Raw genomic sequence first — 17,354 nt, 5'->3', positions numbered from 1 at the left:
AGTCAGGCTGGTCTTGAACTCCTGACCTCACTTAGGTGATCCACCCACCTCGGCCTCCCAAAGTGCTGGGATTACAGGAGTGAGCCACTGTACCTGGCCAGCTGCTGGTTATCTGTTACAAGAAAAGGTGGATAAGGGCTGGGTGCGGTGGCTCATGCCTGTAATCCCAGCACTTTGGGAGGCTGAGGTGGGCGGATCACCTGAGGTCAGAAGTTCAAGACCAGCCTGACCAACATGGAGAATCCCCGTCTCCATTAAAAATACAAAGCTAGCCAGGCATAGTGGTGCATGCCTGTAATCCCAGCTACTCAGGAGGCTGAGGCGGGAGAATTGCCTGAACCTGGGAGGTGGAGGTTGTGGTGAGCCAAAATCCTGCCATTGCACTCTAGCCTGGGCAACAAGAGCGAAACTCCATCTCAAAAAAAAAAAAAAAAAAAAAAAGGAAAAGGTGGATAAGTCTCTCTGGATTTATTTTCCTTACCTGTAAAAAAGAAACAACCATAATTACCTCAACTACTTCAGTAAAATGTTGAAAAAATTTTTTGAATTATAAAAATAAATAGGTAAAAGATAGTTTATTAAATAGGATATAAAAAGGGTCAATAAACAAATGAAAATATTCTCAATATCAATAGCCAACTGAGAAATGCAAATTAAAGCCACAGTGAAATACACACCCACCAGAATGGCTAAAATTAAAAAGACTGATACTACCAAGTCCTGTTGAACACATGGAACAATTAGAACTCTCATTCATTGCTGGTGGGAGTGTTAAATGGGACAACCACTTTAGAAAACATATTGGCAGTTTTTAAAAATAAAACTAACAGACATAACAGTAGTTCCATTTTGTGGTATTTACCCAAGATAAATGAAAACGTATATTCACAGAAAAGCTGTACATGAATGTTCATAGCTGTTTTATTCACAATAGCCAAAAACTGGAGACAAATATCAGTTGACAGGAGAATGGATAAGTAAATTGTGGTATATCCAGAACAATTAAAGACAAGTCAGTAATTTAAAAGAACAAATTATTGATACATACAACATGTATAATCTTTTTTTTTTTTTTTTTTTTTTGAGATGGGAGTCTCACTCTGTTGCCCAGGCTGGAGTGCAATGGCGCGATCTCGGCTCTGCAAGCTCCAGCCTCCCGGGTTCATGCCATTCTCCTGCCTCAGCCTCCCGAGTAGCTGGGACTACAGGCGCCCGCCACCACACCCAGCTAATTTTTTTTTTTTTTTTTTGAGACTGAGTTTCGCTCTGTTGTCCAAGCTAGAGTACAGTGGCGCGATCGCAGCTCACTGCCAGCTCCGCCTCCCAGGTTCATGCCATTCTCCTGCCTCAGCCTCCTGAGTAGCTGGGACTACAGGTGCCTGCCACCACGCCCAGCTAATTTTTTATATTTTTAGTAGAGATGGGGTTTCACTGTGTTAGCCAGGATGGTCTCGATCCCCTGACCTCGTGATCCACCCGCCTTGGCCTCCCAAAGTGCTGGGATTACAGGCATGGGCCACCGTGCCCGGCCACAACATGCATAATCTTAAAAATATTATGTTGAGTGAAAGAAGCCAGACACAAAAGAGTATGTACTGTATAACTGGATTTATGTAAAATTCTAGAATGGACAAAACTAAGCTATAGGGACAGCAGATCAGTGGTTGCCTGGGGCTTATGGGGGTTGGGGCAGTTGGCTGCAAAGAGGCATGAGAGAACTTTCTGGAATGATGGAAAGGCTCTGTCTTCATTGGGGTGGTGGTTACGTGAGTATATACCTTTGGAAAAATTCATCAAGCTGTTCTTTTTTTTTTTTTTTTTTTTTTTTTTTGGAGACTGGATCTTGTTCTGTTGCCCAGGTTTTCTACAGCCTCGACCTCCTGGGCTCAAGCAATCCTCCTGCCTCAGCCTCCTGTGTGTAGCTATGATTACAGGCCTATGCCACTATGCCCAGCTAATTTTTTAATTTTTTGTAGAGGCAGAGTCTCACCATGTTGCCCAGGCTGGTCTCGGGCTCAAGCATTCCCCTCACTCAGCCTCCCAAGATGCTGGGATTACAGGCATGAGCTGCCATGCCCAGCCAAGCTGTTCTTTTTTTTTTTTTCTGAGATGGAGTCTCACTCTGTCGCCCAGGCTGGAGTGCAGTGGCACGATCTCGACTCACTGCAACCTCTGCCGCCCAGGTTCAAGCAATTCTTCTGCCTCAGCCTCCCGAGTAGCTCGGATTACAGGCACCTGCCACTGTGCCCGGCTAATTTTGTTGTATTTTTAGTTGAGACGGGGTTTTACCGTCTTGGCCGGGCTGGTCTTGAACTCCTGACCTCGTGATCCACTCACCTTCGACTCCCAAATTGGTGGGATTACAGGCGTGAGCCACTGCGCCCGGCCAATTTTTGTATTTTTAGTAGAGACGGGGTTTCACTATGTTGGCCAGGCTAGTCTCAAACTCCTGACCTTAGGTAATCCGCCCGCCTCAGCCTCCCAAAGTGGTGGGATTACAGGCATGAGCCACCATGTACGGCCGAGCCCTCTTTTTCTAGTCTCCCCAAACTATGTTATGTCTCCTAAATTTTGAAAAAGTCCTTCTAAATATTCTAAAGCCACACTCCTTTAGACTTATTTCCAAGACCTCAGGGAGGCCTGCCAGTTCTTCTCAGGCCACTGTAACCGACCTGAAGTGTCCTCTTACCCAGACCTCATCTCCTTTGACCTCACCCTGGCAGGCCACTGGGACCTCACCTGCTCCTCAGAGCTGACCCTCCCTGACACCCCTTGTTTCTCCCTTAAGCTTTGAGTGCAGAGACCCAGGACATTCAGGATTCAGCCACAGGTGCTCAGGGAATACTGGGTGGCCTCTGGCCTGGGTTCTCCAAGACTTAAAAGCCACCCGCCCACAATGTCTGGTCCACCCAATGCCCTGGCCCTTGGGAGCTCATACTTTGGTGTCTCTCCTTAGGTATAAATAAAATAGTGTCAATAATTACATATCTTTGTCCTTGGCCTTTTTTTTTTCTCTCCATGACCTGCAGGTCACCGTGGATGGTGGCTGGGGTGGTTGAGCTTTACTATTCTTTCCCACTGAGAGTGCGGACGAAAGACCTCTGCAACAACACCTGTGAACTGCCCGGTGCCTGCATGGGCCCACTGCGGCCTCACCTCACACAATGCGGGCTGTGTAGACCAGAGCCAGAGAAAGTTAAAGCTGCTCATGCACTAGGGATAAACACAATTGACAGTGGTCACTGTCCTTCCAGAACATTTTTTTCATGAAAATATGTGGGCTTGTTTATAAGTGTGTGTTGGGGGGTCATTTGTTTTTAACAGGCTGGGCTCATGTTCTTTCAGCTCAATAAATATTTATTGATTAGCTACTGTATGCCAGGTACTGTTTTATATAACTGAAAATAATACTGTAACTTGCTGTTTTTTCTTTTTTTTTTTCTTCTTTTTTTTTGAGATGGAGTCTCGCTCTGTCGCCCAGGCTGGAGTGCAGTGGCGCAATCTCGGCTCACTGCAAGCTCCGCCTCCCGGGTTCATGCCATTCTCCTGCCTCAGCCTCTCTGAGTAGCTGGGACTACAGGCGCCCGCCACCACGCCCGGCTAATTTTTTGTAGTTTTAGTAGAGACGGGGTTTCACCGTGGTCTCGATCTCCTGACCTTGTGATCCGCCCGCCTCGGCCTCCCAGAGTGCTAGGATTACAAGCGTGAGCCACCGCGCCCGGCCTGTTTTTTCTTAAAAGCATAAAATCTTTCCACATCAGTACATAATGATCTCCATCATTATTATTGACAGTCACGTGGTATTCCATAGCATGGCAGTTTCACAACTCCAGAATTTAACTAATTTCAGACATTCAGATTGTCTCCATATACTTTTCCATTACAAATAATGCTGCAGTGAATGCCTTTGTCATATGACCTTGTACACATTTGTAAATATTTCTAATAGACTCCTATAAGGGAAACTGCTTAATTAGAGCAAATGTACTGGCTGGGCACAGTGGCTCACACCTGTAATCCCAGCATTTTCGGAGGCTGAGGCGGGCAGGTCACCTAAGGTCAGGAGTTCAAGACCAGCCTGGCTAACATGGCAAAAACCCATCTCTACTAAAGATACAAAAATTAGCTGGGCATGGTGGCATGTGCCTGTAGTCTTGGCTTCTCAGGATGCTGAGGCAGGAGAATCACTTGAACCTGGGAGGCAGAGGTTGCAGTGAGCGCCACTGCACTCCAGCCTGGGCGATAAAGCGAGACTCTGACTCATAAAAATAATAATAATAAAGTAAATATACTGAATTTTTTATTTTACTTTATTTTTTGAGACAAGGTCTTGCCAGAGCAGCAGTACACTGAGACAGCAGTACAGTGATGTGATCTCAGCTCACTGCGACCTCTGCCTCCCAGGTTCAAATGATCCTCCCGTCTCAGCCTTCCAAGTAGCTGGGATTATAGGCGCAGGCCACCATGCTTGGCTAATTTTTGTATTTTTAGTAGAGACAGGCTTTCACTGTGTTGCCTAGGCTGGTCTCGAACTGCTTTTTTTTTTTTTTTTTTTTTTTGCGACATAGTCTCACTCTGTCACCTAGGCTAGAGTGCAGTGGCACGATCTCAGCTCACTGCAACGTCCGCCTCCCAGGTTCAAGCATTTCTCCTGCCTCAGCCTCCCGAGTAGCTGAGACTACAGATGTGGGCCACCATGCCTATCTAATTTTTGTATTTTTAGTAGAGACGGGGTTTCACCATGTTGCCCAGGCTGATCTCGAACTCCTGATCTCAAGCGATCCACCCGCCTCGGCCTCTCAAGGTGCTGGGATTACAGGCGAGAGCCACTGCACCCCACCGAATGTTCTTAATGTTGTACATAGGTGCTATGGTTTGAATATTTGTACCCTCCAAACTCTTGTTGAAACTTAATCCCCAGTGTGGCAGTATTGGGAGGTGGGGCCTTTAAGAGGTGATTGGATAATGAGGGCTCTGCTCTCTCACAGATGGGTTCTTTCATTCATAAATTCGTGGATTAATGGGTTACTATGGGAGGGGAGCTGGTGGCTTTATAAGAAGAGGAAGAGAGACCTGAGCTAGCACATTAGCATGTTTAGCCCCCTCACCATGTGGTGCCTTGGGACGCTGCAGAGAGTTCTCACCAGCAAGAAGGCTCTCACCAGATACAGCCCCTTGACCTTGGACTTCTCAGCCTCCATAAGAGTAAGAAATATACTTCTTTTCTTTATAAATTGCTTGGTTTTAGATATTCTGTTATAAGCAACAGAAAACAGACTAAGATATCAGGTATCAAGATTGTACCCATCATTCCGCTACTACTAGTGTACAAGAAGGCCCTTTCCCCTACTCCCTGTGGCCTAACTTTGGTAATTTTGTCAATTTGATAGATAAAAATAGGCAATAATCTTTTCAACAGAAATCAGCCTCAGCAGTCGATACTGACTGAGCAGTTTACAACCTTCAGCACAGGGCACTTCTAGAGTGTAAACTGAGAGAGGTGAAGCTCTGGCCACTCTCATGGGGAAGATTCGGACTTGGCTAACACTTGCACGATCAGTCATGTACATTCACACACTTGGTCTTCTTTCTCCCTCACCACCACCCTCTAAGGTAAATATCATTATCTCATTTTTTCAGATAAGGAAACAGGCCCAGAGAGACTAACTTCTCTAAATCAAAAAGTTAAGAAGTAACAGCCCAGGGGGTGGGGGAGTCTGAGAGTGAAGGGAAGAGTAGCAGAGGCAAGGCCATCATTAACCCTGGAGCTTGCATGGAGCCAGGGCTGGGTCTCAAGGCAAGGCCAGACCAAGGGAGGAGTGGAAGAGGGAATGACATGAAATTCTTTGCCATGGGCTGCAGACTGTGGAATCTGTTTTGCCTGTGCTCAAGGCTTGTCCTGGCTGGGCATGAGGTAGAGGCTGCAAAGAGTCCAGGGCCCTCAAATCCAGGGAGGGGAAGACTCCAGGTCTGGTAATGCAGACGGCCTGAAGAGAGAGTGGGCAGGGATGTTACCCTGGTGGTGTCGGAGGTGGGTTGGAGTTGATTATATGGGCGCAGGCCTTGTCCACAAGCAAATGGGAAACTTCTTCCATCCTCCTAGCCGGCCTGCCCAAAGCCCTTAGCACAGATCCCATTTCTCAAAAAACTATTAAAAAAAAAAGAAAAAGAAAAGAAAAGAAAAGTAAAAGAAAACCCCTCAACAGTCCTCTTTGCATAATGGTGGCTCTGAGCCTGGGAGTTCCAAGGACAGACTCGTGTCTAACCACCTCTGGCTCCAGCACATGCTGAGTGGTATTCAGAGCTCAGCATTCTGAAGAAATATTTTCAGCAGTCTTTGGGTGGGGACCCAGTAGGCAGCTAAGTGCCTTTCTCTGGAGATTCTGTTCCCCGGTGAAGGTCAGCTCAGCTGGACAGGCTTCCAGGGTCACAGAAACCTCTGTGGACCCACACGTACACGAGAAGCAGCCGCTCTGCAGGGGTGGCTTAATCTCAGCCCCTTTTCCCACACAACCTTTGTGCACAATATGCTACTCTCTGCCAGGAGTCTTAAGGGGAAGCTTAACACATGGTAGCATCACTGGAGTGGTGGTTTGCCAGTGTTTTCAGATGACAGAGGTCCGAAGAATACAGAAAAGGGCCTTGCATCCTGAACCTGGTGAAATTGTGGCCCAGGATCACAGGAAAAAAACACACATTTCCTTGGCCTTTTTATTTGTGAAAATAGTACAAATAATAGAAACTCTATTATTTGGTTGGTTATGTGTTTATTCTTAGGAAATGCATTTATATGCAGAGAGAAAAAGCAGAGGGAGAGAGAGCAAGCACATGCAAATTGTGGTAACATCAGTGAATCTGGGGAAAAGGTATTTGGAAATTTCTTGTACATTCAACTTTTCTGTAAGTTTGAAATTGTATCAAAATAAAAAGTGAGTACTCTCTTCCGCAGTGCATATACTAAAATTGGAACATACAGAGATTAGCATGGCCCCTGTGCAAGCATTGATCTGATGGTTTGGATGTTTTTTTTTTTTTTTTTTTTGAGACGGAGTCTCGCTCTATCGCCCAGGCTGGAGTGCAGTGGCGCGATCTCGGCTCACTGCAAACTCCGCCTCCCGGGTTCACGCCATTCTCCTGCCTCAGCCTCCCGAGTAGCTGGGACTACAGGCACCTGCCACCGCGCCTGGCTAATTTTTTGTATTTTTAGTAGAGACAGGGTTTCACTGTGTTAGCCAGGATGGTCTCGATCTCCTGACCTCGTGATCTGCCTGCCTCGCCCTCCCAAAGTCCTGGGATTACAGGTGTGAGCCACCGTGCCCGGCCGGTTTGGACAGTTTGTCCCTTCCAAATCTCATGTTAAAATGTGACCTCAGGCCGGGCATGGTGGCTCACTCCTGAAATCCCAATGCTTTGAGAGACCAAGGCGGGTGGATCACCTGAGGTCAGGAGTTCGAGACCAGCCTGGCCAACATGGTGAAACCCCCATCTCTACTAGAAATACAAAAAGTGAGCCAGGCGTGGTGGCACATGCCTGTAATCCCAGCTACTCAGGAGGCTGAGGCAGGAGAATTACTTGAACCTGGGAGGTGGAGGTCGCAGTGAGCCAAGATTGTGCCATTGCACTCCAGCCTGGGCAACAAGAGCGAAACTCCATCTCAAAAAAAAAAAAAAAAGTGACCTCCAATGTTGGAGGTGGGCCTAATGGGAGATGTTTGGGTCATGGCAGCAGATGCCTCATGAATGGCTTGGTGCTGTCCTTATGGTGGTGAGTGAGCTCTCACTCTGAGTTCACGTGAGATCTGGTTGTTTAAAAGAGCCTGGCACCTCCTCTCTCTCTTTCTCTCTCTCTCTCTGGTTGTTTAAAAGAGCCTGGCACCTCCTCTCTCTCTCTCTCTGTCTCTCTCTCTCGCTTGGTCCCTCTCTTGCCATGTGACACACTGGGTCCACTTTGCCTTCCACCATGATTGTAAGCTTCCTGAGGCCTCACCAGCAGCAGATGCTGGTGTCATGCTTCTCATACAGCCTGTAGAACCGTAAGCCAAATAAACCACTTTTCTTTATAAATTACCCAGTCTCAGATATTCCTTTTTTTTTCGAGACAGGATCTCACTCTGTCACCCAGGCTGGAGTGCAGTGGCACAATCTTGGAACTGACTCCCGGGCTCAAGTGATACTCCCACCTTAGCTTCCTGGGTAGGTGGGATTACAGGCGTGCGCCACCACCTGGCTAATTTTTTGTATTTTTTGTAGAGACAGGGTTTTTCCATGTTGCCCAGGCTGGTCTTGAACTCCTGAGCTCAAGCAATCCACCCATCTCAGCCTTCAAAAGTGCTGGGTTTACAGGCATGGGCCACCGCACCTCAGATATTCCTTTAGAGCAATGCAAAGTGGACTGACACAGATGACATGCAAATTTATGAAGTGTTCCATATTTTTTACGGCATGTTCTCATTTATAAGTGGAACTAAATGTGTACACGTGAACACAGAGTGTGGAATAGCAGACACTGGAGACTTGGGAGGGTAGGAGGGTGGGAGGTGGGTGAAGGATGGGAAATCAGGAGGTACAATGTGCATTATTTAGATGATTGTTACACTAAAAGCCCAGACTTCACCACTGTGTAATATATCTATGTAACAAAACTTCACCTGTACCCCTTAAATTTATATTTATTTATTTATTTATTTATTTATTTATTTAAGACAGAGTCTCACCCTGTCACCCAGGCTGGAGTGCAGTGGCGGGATCTCTGCTCACTGCAACCTCCGCCTCCCAGGTTCAAGCGATTCTCCTGCCTCAGCTTCCCGAGTAGCTGATATTACAGGCGTGAGCCACCGTGCCTGGCCAAATTTATATTTTTAAAAAGTAACAAAAAGAATTACAAAAACCAGAGGAGCATTTTTAGGTAAATTAATCTTCATTCCCACAAGACTAGCGCAAGATTGGGTTTAAATTTTGCATAGATTGGCCAGGCGCGGTGGCTCACGCTTGTAATCCCAGCACTTTGGGAGGCCGAGGCGGGCGGATCACGAGGTCAGGAGATCGAGACCACGGTGAAACCCCGTCTGTACTAAAAATACAAAAAAAAATTAGCCGGGCGTGGTGGCGGGCGCCTGTAGTCCCAGCTACTCGGAGAGGCTGAGGCAGGAGAATGGCGTGAACCCGGGAGGCGGAGCTTGCAGTGAGCCGAGATCGCGCCACTGCACTCCAGCCTGGGTGATAGAGCGAGACTCCGTCTCAAAAAAAAAAAAAAAAAAAAAAATTTTGCATAGATTTTGATTTTTGTTGTTGTTGTTGAGACAGGGTCTTGCTCTGTCACCAAGGCTGGAATGCAGAGGCATGATCACTGCTCACTGCAGCCTCAACCTCCTGAGCTCAAGCAATCCTCCTACCTCAGCCTTCCAAGTAGTTGCACCACAGACACACATCACCACACTTGGCTAATTTTTTTAGAGATGGGGTCTATGTTGCTCAAGCTGCTCTCAAACTCCTGACTCAAGCAATTCACCCACCTCAGCCTCCTAAAGATTTTGTGGTTTCTTTTTTAAATATGAAAAGACATGTTATTATTATTATTAGTGCATACATCAGATTGCACTTTCTCCAATGGCAAATGAGGCAGAGGGTAATATTTCTCTTTAATTCCCCAAGAACCTCAATATCATCTGTCTTCTGGAGGATCCAGTTTCTTCTGACATCTATGCTAATGTCCACGAAGATGCCAACCGTACTTAGTATAAAGAACATTTTGCTAAGTTGTTCTATTATGGGTTCTCGCTCAAGGTGCTCACTTTTTTCTTCTCTAGTTTTCAGCACTTGAACATGTGTTTCTTCATTATTATACACAGGATCTGGTCAAGGGATAGGTTTTGTGCGTTCATATGGAATGTCTACAGAAGGATGGTAACATACTATTGTCCTGGCATCAGATGTCAAAGCAAAGTCTACTTTGCAATTGTAGTCACCTGGAAAAGAAGAGTATGTAGATTTATGACAAACATAAGGCTCCATTTTGGATTGAAGATAAATATTTGCAGATAGTTCTCTTTGATATCACCCATCTTACTGCTGCTACTGCCATGTAGCAAGATGCTTATCAGGTAGTATGAAAAAAGATGCTTCAAAGAGAATCTGCTTTTAGAATCTGCTTCTGGGCACATCAATTTTCATCCGTGCTTAACAGCTGCTCACCATGAGCCCATCATCTTGTCTCCTTATTTTTGTATAGATCTTAAATTATTTTTACCCAGTTGTAATCATGGACAAATTTGTAGTCTGCTTTTTTTCACTTAACATTAGTTATAAACTGTTTTCCATACTGCTGCATATTCTTTGTAATTATCATTTTAATGATTTATAATTTAATTGTTTTACTTGAATTTGTTTTTTTTTTTTTTTTTTTTTTTTTTTTTTTTTTTTTTTTTTTTTTTCTTGTTGGAATGCAGTGGCGTGATCACAGCTTACTGCAGCCTCGACCTCCTGGGTTCAGTTGATCCTCCCACCTCAGGCTGGCGCGTGCCACCAGGCCTGGCTAATTTTTTTGTATTTTTTATGGGGGGGGTTTCACCAGGTTGCCCAGGCTGGTCCCAAACTCCTGTGCTCAAGCATTCCTCCTGCCTCAGCCTCTCAAAGTGTTGGGATTACAGGCATGAGCCATCGCACCTGGCCAATTTATAATATTATATATCATAATTTCTATTCTCCTGTTGGTGGACATGTAAGAGGAAGAGGATACTGGTTCATCATGAGCTCTGTACCAGGTGCTGCCCACCACAGGCTACGTACAGGCATTATCTTGTTTGAGCCTCATGATCCTGCTATGCCCCAGGCTCTGTTTTAGTATTGGGAACACATCAGCAAATTAAATAGACAAAATGGAACTTACATTCTAGTTGGGGTCAGGGTCGGGGGGAGATGTACAATTAAAAGTCTACATAATGCTGAAGAATTAAATGTTGAAGGAGTTTAAATTTTGAAAGTGTTTGCTATACATAATTGTCCTGCATTATTATTATTTTATTTATTTACTTATTTTGAGATGGAGTTTCCCTCTGTTGCCCAGGCTGGAGTGCAGTGGTGTGATCTCAGCTCACTGCAACCTTTGCCTCCTGGGTTCACGCGATTCTCCTGCCTCAGTAGGAGTAGCTGGGACTACAGGCGCGCACCACCATGCCCGGCTAATTTTTGTATTTTTAGTAGAGACGGGGTTTCACCATATTGGCCAGGCTGGTCTCGAACTGCTGACCTTGTAATCCACCCACCTCAGCCTCCCAAAGTGCTGGGATTACAAGCGTGAGCCACTGTGCCTGGCCATTGTCCTGCATTGTTATAAAGAGTTTTCAGCATGTTTTTTAAAAAAGGATATACATAATAAATAAGAAAAGTATGTATTATAAGATGCCAAATAATGTGGAAAAACAGCAGAGGAAGGAGAGTAACGGGTGTAGGAGGAGGGAGTGTTTTCATTTGAAATAGAGTAGTTGGGGTAGACCACACCAAGAATATTTGAGCAAAGACTTGGAGGAGATGAGAGCAATCCCTGAATAACACATGAACAAATCAAATAACTTTTACAATACATTCTAACTACGCCGTTAGAAAGTAGGCATTAGAAGGGCTAAGATCCCAAGAGGGGCTGGTGAAACTTGTGTATATCTACATCATTGGCTAAAAAATAAATCAGCCCAGTTCTTTTGTGAAGCATTATGTCAATTCACACAGCCATTTAAAATATTAATGACTTTTGACCTGGGAATCCCACTCCTGGGAATTTGTCCTAAGGAAATTTTTGCAAAGAAGAGAAAAAGCTCTATGTGGAAAGATCACTGCAGCAGTATCCATTTGTCTTAGTCAGGTCTAACCTTAGTCAGGTTTATTTCTCACAGTTCCAAGGTTGGAGTCTGAGATTTGGGGGCCAGCAGGGTCCAGTTCTAGGAGAAAGCCCTCTTCTGGGTCTCCAACTGTATTAGTCCATTCTCACACTGCTATAAGAACATACCGGAGACCGGGTAATTTATAAAGGAAAGAGGTTTAACTGGCTCACGGTTTGGCATGGCTGGGGAGGCCTCACGAAACTTGCATTCATGGCAGAAGGGGAAGCAAATATGTTCTTCACAGGGTGGCAGGAAGGAGAAGAATGAGAGCCGATTGAAGGGGGAAGCCCCTTCTAAAACCATCAGATCTTGTGAGAACTTACTATCACAAGAATAGCATGGGGGAAACTGCCCCCATGATTCAATTACCTCCCACTGGGTCCTTCCCACCACACGTGGGGATTGTGGGAACTACAATTCAAGATGAGACTTGGGTTGGGACATAGCCAAACCATATCACCAACTGTCCACTTATCATTGTATCCTCACATGGCAGAAGAGAACTAGCTAGGTCTCTGGCCCCTTTTTGTAAGGGCACTAATCCCATTGATAAAGGGTCCACTCTCATGACCTAATTACCTCCCCGAAGTTCCATCTCCATATACCATCACATCAGGATCAGTGTTTCAACATGTATATTTTAGAGGGTCACAAACACACAATCCATTGCACCATCAAAGTGAGGAAGTGATGGGCTCAGAATGGTCTTGGAGTCAGATGTTGGGGTCTGAAGGCTTGGCTGTATGATCTGCCACCTGGTATCTGTGTGGTCTTGGGTTTAGTGACTTGATCTTCCCAAGCCCATGCCTGCCGTGATGGAAGGAAGGAAATCAGTTTGGGAAAGTCCTGGGGGACCAGACTGTGGAGGGTCTTGACTGCTAAGCCAGTGACTCCAGGCTCTGTGCAGTCAGCAGGAGAATCATTACAGGTATTTGATCAGAGCTGTGCATCAGGAAGATTAACGTGACGGTGGCATATAAGATGAATGGGATGGGGGAGAATGCAGAGGTGGGGAGGCCACTTAGGAGGCTTCTGCAGTAGTCTACATGAGAGGCAATGACTAATTAAATGAAACAGCCCAAATTGTGTGAGCACCTCAGGTGATGAGCCATTATCATAAATCTCCAGCCTCCCCATAGCATCTGTTTTAAAGTCTGCACTGAACAGAAATATTACAGAATAATGCTTTATATTTCTAACCCTTTGCAGTTGAAGAAGTGCTTTCATGAGCATTATCTCATTTGATCTAGGGTGTTTACAAATTGATATTTTGAAGGAGTTTTTCCAGATACTGAAATTGGGCCTATAGATTTATAGTTTTTAGGGCCCGCCCCTTCTCTCCTCCTCCACTCAGCTTCCTTTCGTTCAGTCTTCAGGCACTTCATGGTTCTTTATTCCTTTTCACAACCAAAAAAAAAAAAAAAAAAAAAATAGTGCATGCTGAACAACACACCAGGCTCCTTGCTAAGTCCCTCCAAAAGCAGGGAAGTCATCAGTGTGCGAGATTTGAGCACATGTGGTTTATTTAATCATTCGTTCATCTTTCTCTGATTGCAGTGGAGTTTCACATGTTCCACCATATGCTGTCCCTGAAATGCTCTGCACACACCAGTGAGAGCCCACGAGGGGGCCTAGCCTTTGCCTTCCCTCCTTGTCTGCCAGGATAGAAGGAGGAAATTAGGTTGGGAAAGTCCTGTGGGACCAGATTGTGGAGGAGCTTGACTGCTAAGCCAAGGACTCCAGGCTCTATGCTGTCAGCAAGAGAAACACAGGTATTTGATCAGAGCTGCCCATGAGGTAGGTTAATCCAGCAGCGACTCCCTTAATCCAGCAGTGACTCCCTCCAGCTTTAGCCCTTCCCCAGCCTCAGGGTTGGGGGGAGTGTCTTCTGCTGGAGTCCCCCACAGGGGTCCCAAGTCACACAGACACAATTCAGGAGACACAGGACTAGCGATCACCCAGGAGGCCTGCACGGGGTCTCCACTGTGATTGAGGCTTCCTAACTCTGGCTTCTTGGGCTTCCAGAGGCACTAATGAGCAGGGCTGAGCAGTTAATTAAGACTGTGCTCTGTTCCACATCATCACGCAGCACAGCTACAACTGCTGGGAGGAAGGGGAAGGAGAGAAGACTGGGAAGATGCCTTTAGCCCTGTCTTCCCACTCTGAACCTACTTGCTCTCCAGGCTCTCCAGTGCAGCAAGGGGGGTTGGTAAAGCCATGGGATGAGGGAACAGCTACAGGAGATGGCTGCCCAGGGCTGGGGAAATAGTGTTCAGACACCAGCCAGCTGTTGTTGCTCCATTCTGCATCCCAAATGGGGTGCCAATGGGCCAAGCCATGATTTTCTCAGAGGTGAGGACCCCGTCTTTACTGGACTACAGGCACCCACCACACCCGCTAATTTTGTATTTTATAGAGACGGGGTTCACCTGTCACCAGGATGGCTCACTCTGACCTCTCCCAAAGTGCTGGGATTACAAGCGTGAGCCACCTCGACCGGCCTGGGAGCCCCTGTCCTGCAACCAGCCTGGCACTACAGGCCCTGCAGCAGGAGGGGGCTGTGATCTGGCCAGGGGGAGCTGGGTGGAGGGCGAGTATGACACATGCAGTTACGAGTCTGGGACCTTCTCTGGCTCACATCCCAGAACAGGGGCCTCTCTTGGTGAGTGCCCACTGCAAGAACAAGTACTCAATGAGCAACACAGAGCCAAGCTCTGTTGGTTCACAGGTCACACTACAAGCCAGTTCATTCCATGGAACACACTCTCCAGTGGAGAAGTGGAGGTCAAAACAGAGTCATGACTGCTGTGATGGTGATGAGAAAAAGTTCCATGGGACCACAGAGTCGCCTAGGGTAGACTGAGGACAGCTTCACTTATATGGTGGCACTTGAGCTGAACCTTGAAGTAGAGGAGGGATTCACCAGAAAATATGGTTTTGGCAAAGGGAATAGAGAACAAAGGCAGGTGGTATGAGATAGTTGGCTGCCAGGAGACATGGTAGGCCTGGCCGAGAGCATGAGTGGAGCAAGAAGGGAAGGATTCTGGAGAAAGGAACCTAGACAATCTAGAATTCAAAAGGACCACCAGGGGCTCCAGGCCTGGCAGGAGCGACTAACAGGATGACCCACTTTCCCCAACTTACACCACCTCAGGGGCGCTGGGCAGATGCTCTGTGACTTTATCAGGATCCCTGGGGAGTGGTGCCAGCCCCAGGTGCTGAGCTGGAGAAGGGATCACAGAGGAATCAAGGGACTCAAGGAGGGAAACCAGCTGGAGGGAAGGGGCTTGGCCCTGGGCTCTCATCCACTCCTGAAGCCCATGCAGGGAAACAGTGAATGATGCAGTGCCTGTGTCCCGAGGTCCCGGCCTCGTGTGGGGCCATCGGGGCACCAGCAGCCTTCCTGTCTCCTGCCCATTGTTCTGGGGGCCACAGGTACCTGAAGGTTTCCAGAACCCAGGGAAGAGGCCAGAGGTTCAGTAATAGCTCTATAGGAGCAGAACTAGAGAGTGATGACCAACTCCCAAAATACAGAACCTTTATTTTGAGCTCTACAATACATGTCAGTCAGAGAAAGGTTCAAGTCTCAAAAATGCTGGATCTTGGCCGGGCGCGGTGGCTCATGCCTGTAATCCCAGCACTTTGGGAGGCTGAGGTGGGCGGATCACTTGAGGTCAGGAGTTCGAGACCAGCCTGGCCAACATGGTGAAACCCCGTCTCTACTAAAAATAGAAAAATTAGCCAGGCATGGCGGTGGGCACCTGTAATCTTAGCTACTGGGGAGGCTGAGGCAGGAGAATTGCTTCAACCTGGGAGGTTGAGGTTGCAGTGAGCCGAGATAGTGCCACTGCACTCCAGCCTGGGTGATAGAGCAAGACTCCGCCTCAAAAAAAAAAAAAAGCTGGAGCTTCAGTAATGCTGACCACTTTCAAATATATGTAATCAGCACTCATTTCAAATAGTCTTTTAGCAGCATGCTAACTTATGACTACAAGGTCTACGGTCCCCTCTCCTGCCAAGTGTCCCCTTCCCCTGTATGAGTGGCCTGGAGGCAGTTCTCCAAGGGGATGTGGGGATTGTACTTCTGTATAAAAGAAAGCCTGTGGTGCTGCTGTGTTAAGTTACCCACCTATTGGCTGGTGAGTGCCCCCTTCATGTCTTTCCTGAAGGTGGATTTTCAGTAAATAAGAAGACCACATTTTTTATTCTGAGGCTGTGGTCTTGTTTTCCATAGCAGTGTGTCCCAGAAAGTTCAAGATCTCTTGCATGGCCATGATTTGAAAGTCTGGAAATGAGATCCACCGGTAAGCTGTGTTCTCCACGGAGCTCACCCGAGGCTGCCCTGCACCCCTCGCCTCTCCCTCAAGGGGTCGCAGGGCACCTGTGGGCACCTCTTTCTGTTGCCTGTATGTCCGCCCCAATAGGAGAAAGAGAGGGCATAGAGGGAAATGAGTCTCCTTCACTGGTTCGAATTAGGGGGAAGCCTGTCAGTCCAAGCCCCCCTCAAATTCAGGCAACGACCAATCGGCTTCCCTTCCTGTGCCCTTGTCAGAGAAGAGGCTGCTGGGCCCAGCCCTGTCCCTTTCCTCCAACCTGGCAGGCATGGGAAGCAACTGTGGAGGAATTTTAGAGCTGGGAGAAGCAGAGGGAGGATTGGAATGTGTTTTATTTTCTTTGAACTTTTCCATTTATAATATTTCTATTTTAAAAAGAATAATTTGGTTCTTTTTTAATTTAGCATATTTTCCTTAGAGCAATAAAGGCTTTTGCAATATAGAAAAGATGACATTTGATCTGAAGGAGTCTGGGGGAGCTCTGAGTACAGGGAACTGACCTTTAATACCCACCCATGAGCGCTGCCGCCTGGGGGCCTGAGGTCTAGTGCTTGCCACAGGTCAGCTCACCGCAGGAGCCTGCCGGTGACCAGCCTGTCCCTCTTCCCATGGGTTCTCTAGCTGGCTCTGACTAAAGCCCTGTCTCTCTCTTGGCTCTGTCTCCAACTGTCCCACTTCTCCGCTTCTCCCTTTCTTCATTCAGCCCAGCCCAGAAGCCCTGAGGGCTGGGCCAGAGGGAAGCAGTTGTTGCTGTTTTTCCCCAGCTCCCGCTCAAACCTGACACCCACAGAAAGGTCAAGCCCACGTGGTTCTGCACATCCCTGCCTGGCCCGCCCTGGCTGTTACCATGACGACTGCTGGGCTGGGAATGTCCTTCGCCACCTCTACTCAGCACACTGGTGGCTGTCCCACGCTCCATCCTCAGAAAAGCTGCTCCTGCCAGGGGTTCTGGAGTTACAGGGCCTTTGGGAATAAGAGAGACCGACAGAGATCAGGAAGATAGACAGATACAGTCAGAGGCACACACACTAACAGAGTCAAAGAGAGACAGGCATACCATAGGAGCACGGAGAGTGCGAAGGTGCGAGGAAGTGAGGTGGCAACACAGCCTCAGCCGCGCAGGACTGCAGGAAAAATAAAGCAAAGC

At 47.1% G+C, this 17,354-nt stretch overlaps 1 long non-coding RNA gene, 1 other non-coding gene and 1 pseudogene across 2 annotated transcripts in view; 2 read left to right on the top strand and 1 right to left on the bottom strand.

Moving 5' to 3' along the window:
* Positions 1-17,354, top strand: part of LOC131381192 (uncharacterized) — a 63,030-nt gene that overhangs the window by 32,100 nt on the left and 13,576 nt on the right. Inside the window, exon 3 of the long non-coding RNA XR_009209751.1 lies at positions 16,108-16,177. This is a non-coding gene — a long non-coding RNA (uncharacterized LOC131381192). The remainder of the gene's footprint in view (positions 1-16,107; positions 16,178-17,354) is intronic.
* Positions 6,934-7,036, top strand: LOC116482676 (U6 spliceosomal RNA). The gene has a single exon (XR_004251953.1). It is a non-coding gene; the product is annotated as a U6 spliceosomal RNA (small nuclear RNA).
* Positions 9,266-10,398, bottom strand: LOC116481832 (large ribosomal subunit protein mL42-like; annotated as a pseudogene).

This window comes from Hylobates moloch, unplaced genomic scaffold (genome assembly GCF_009828535.3).
Source record: "Hylobates moloch isolate HMO894 unplaced genomic scaffold, HMol_V3 SCAFFOLD_14, whole genome shotgun sequence".
Lineage (NCBI taxonomy): Eukaryota > Metazoa > Chordata > Mammalia > Primates > Hylobatidae > Hylobates > Hylobates moloch.
Note: the sequence above shows the minus strand (reverse complement) of the source record. Positions and strands in the feature narration are given on the sequence as shown.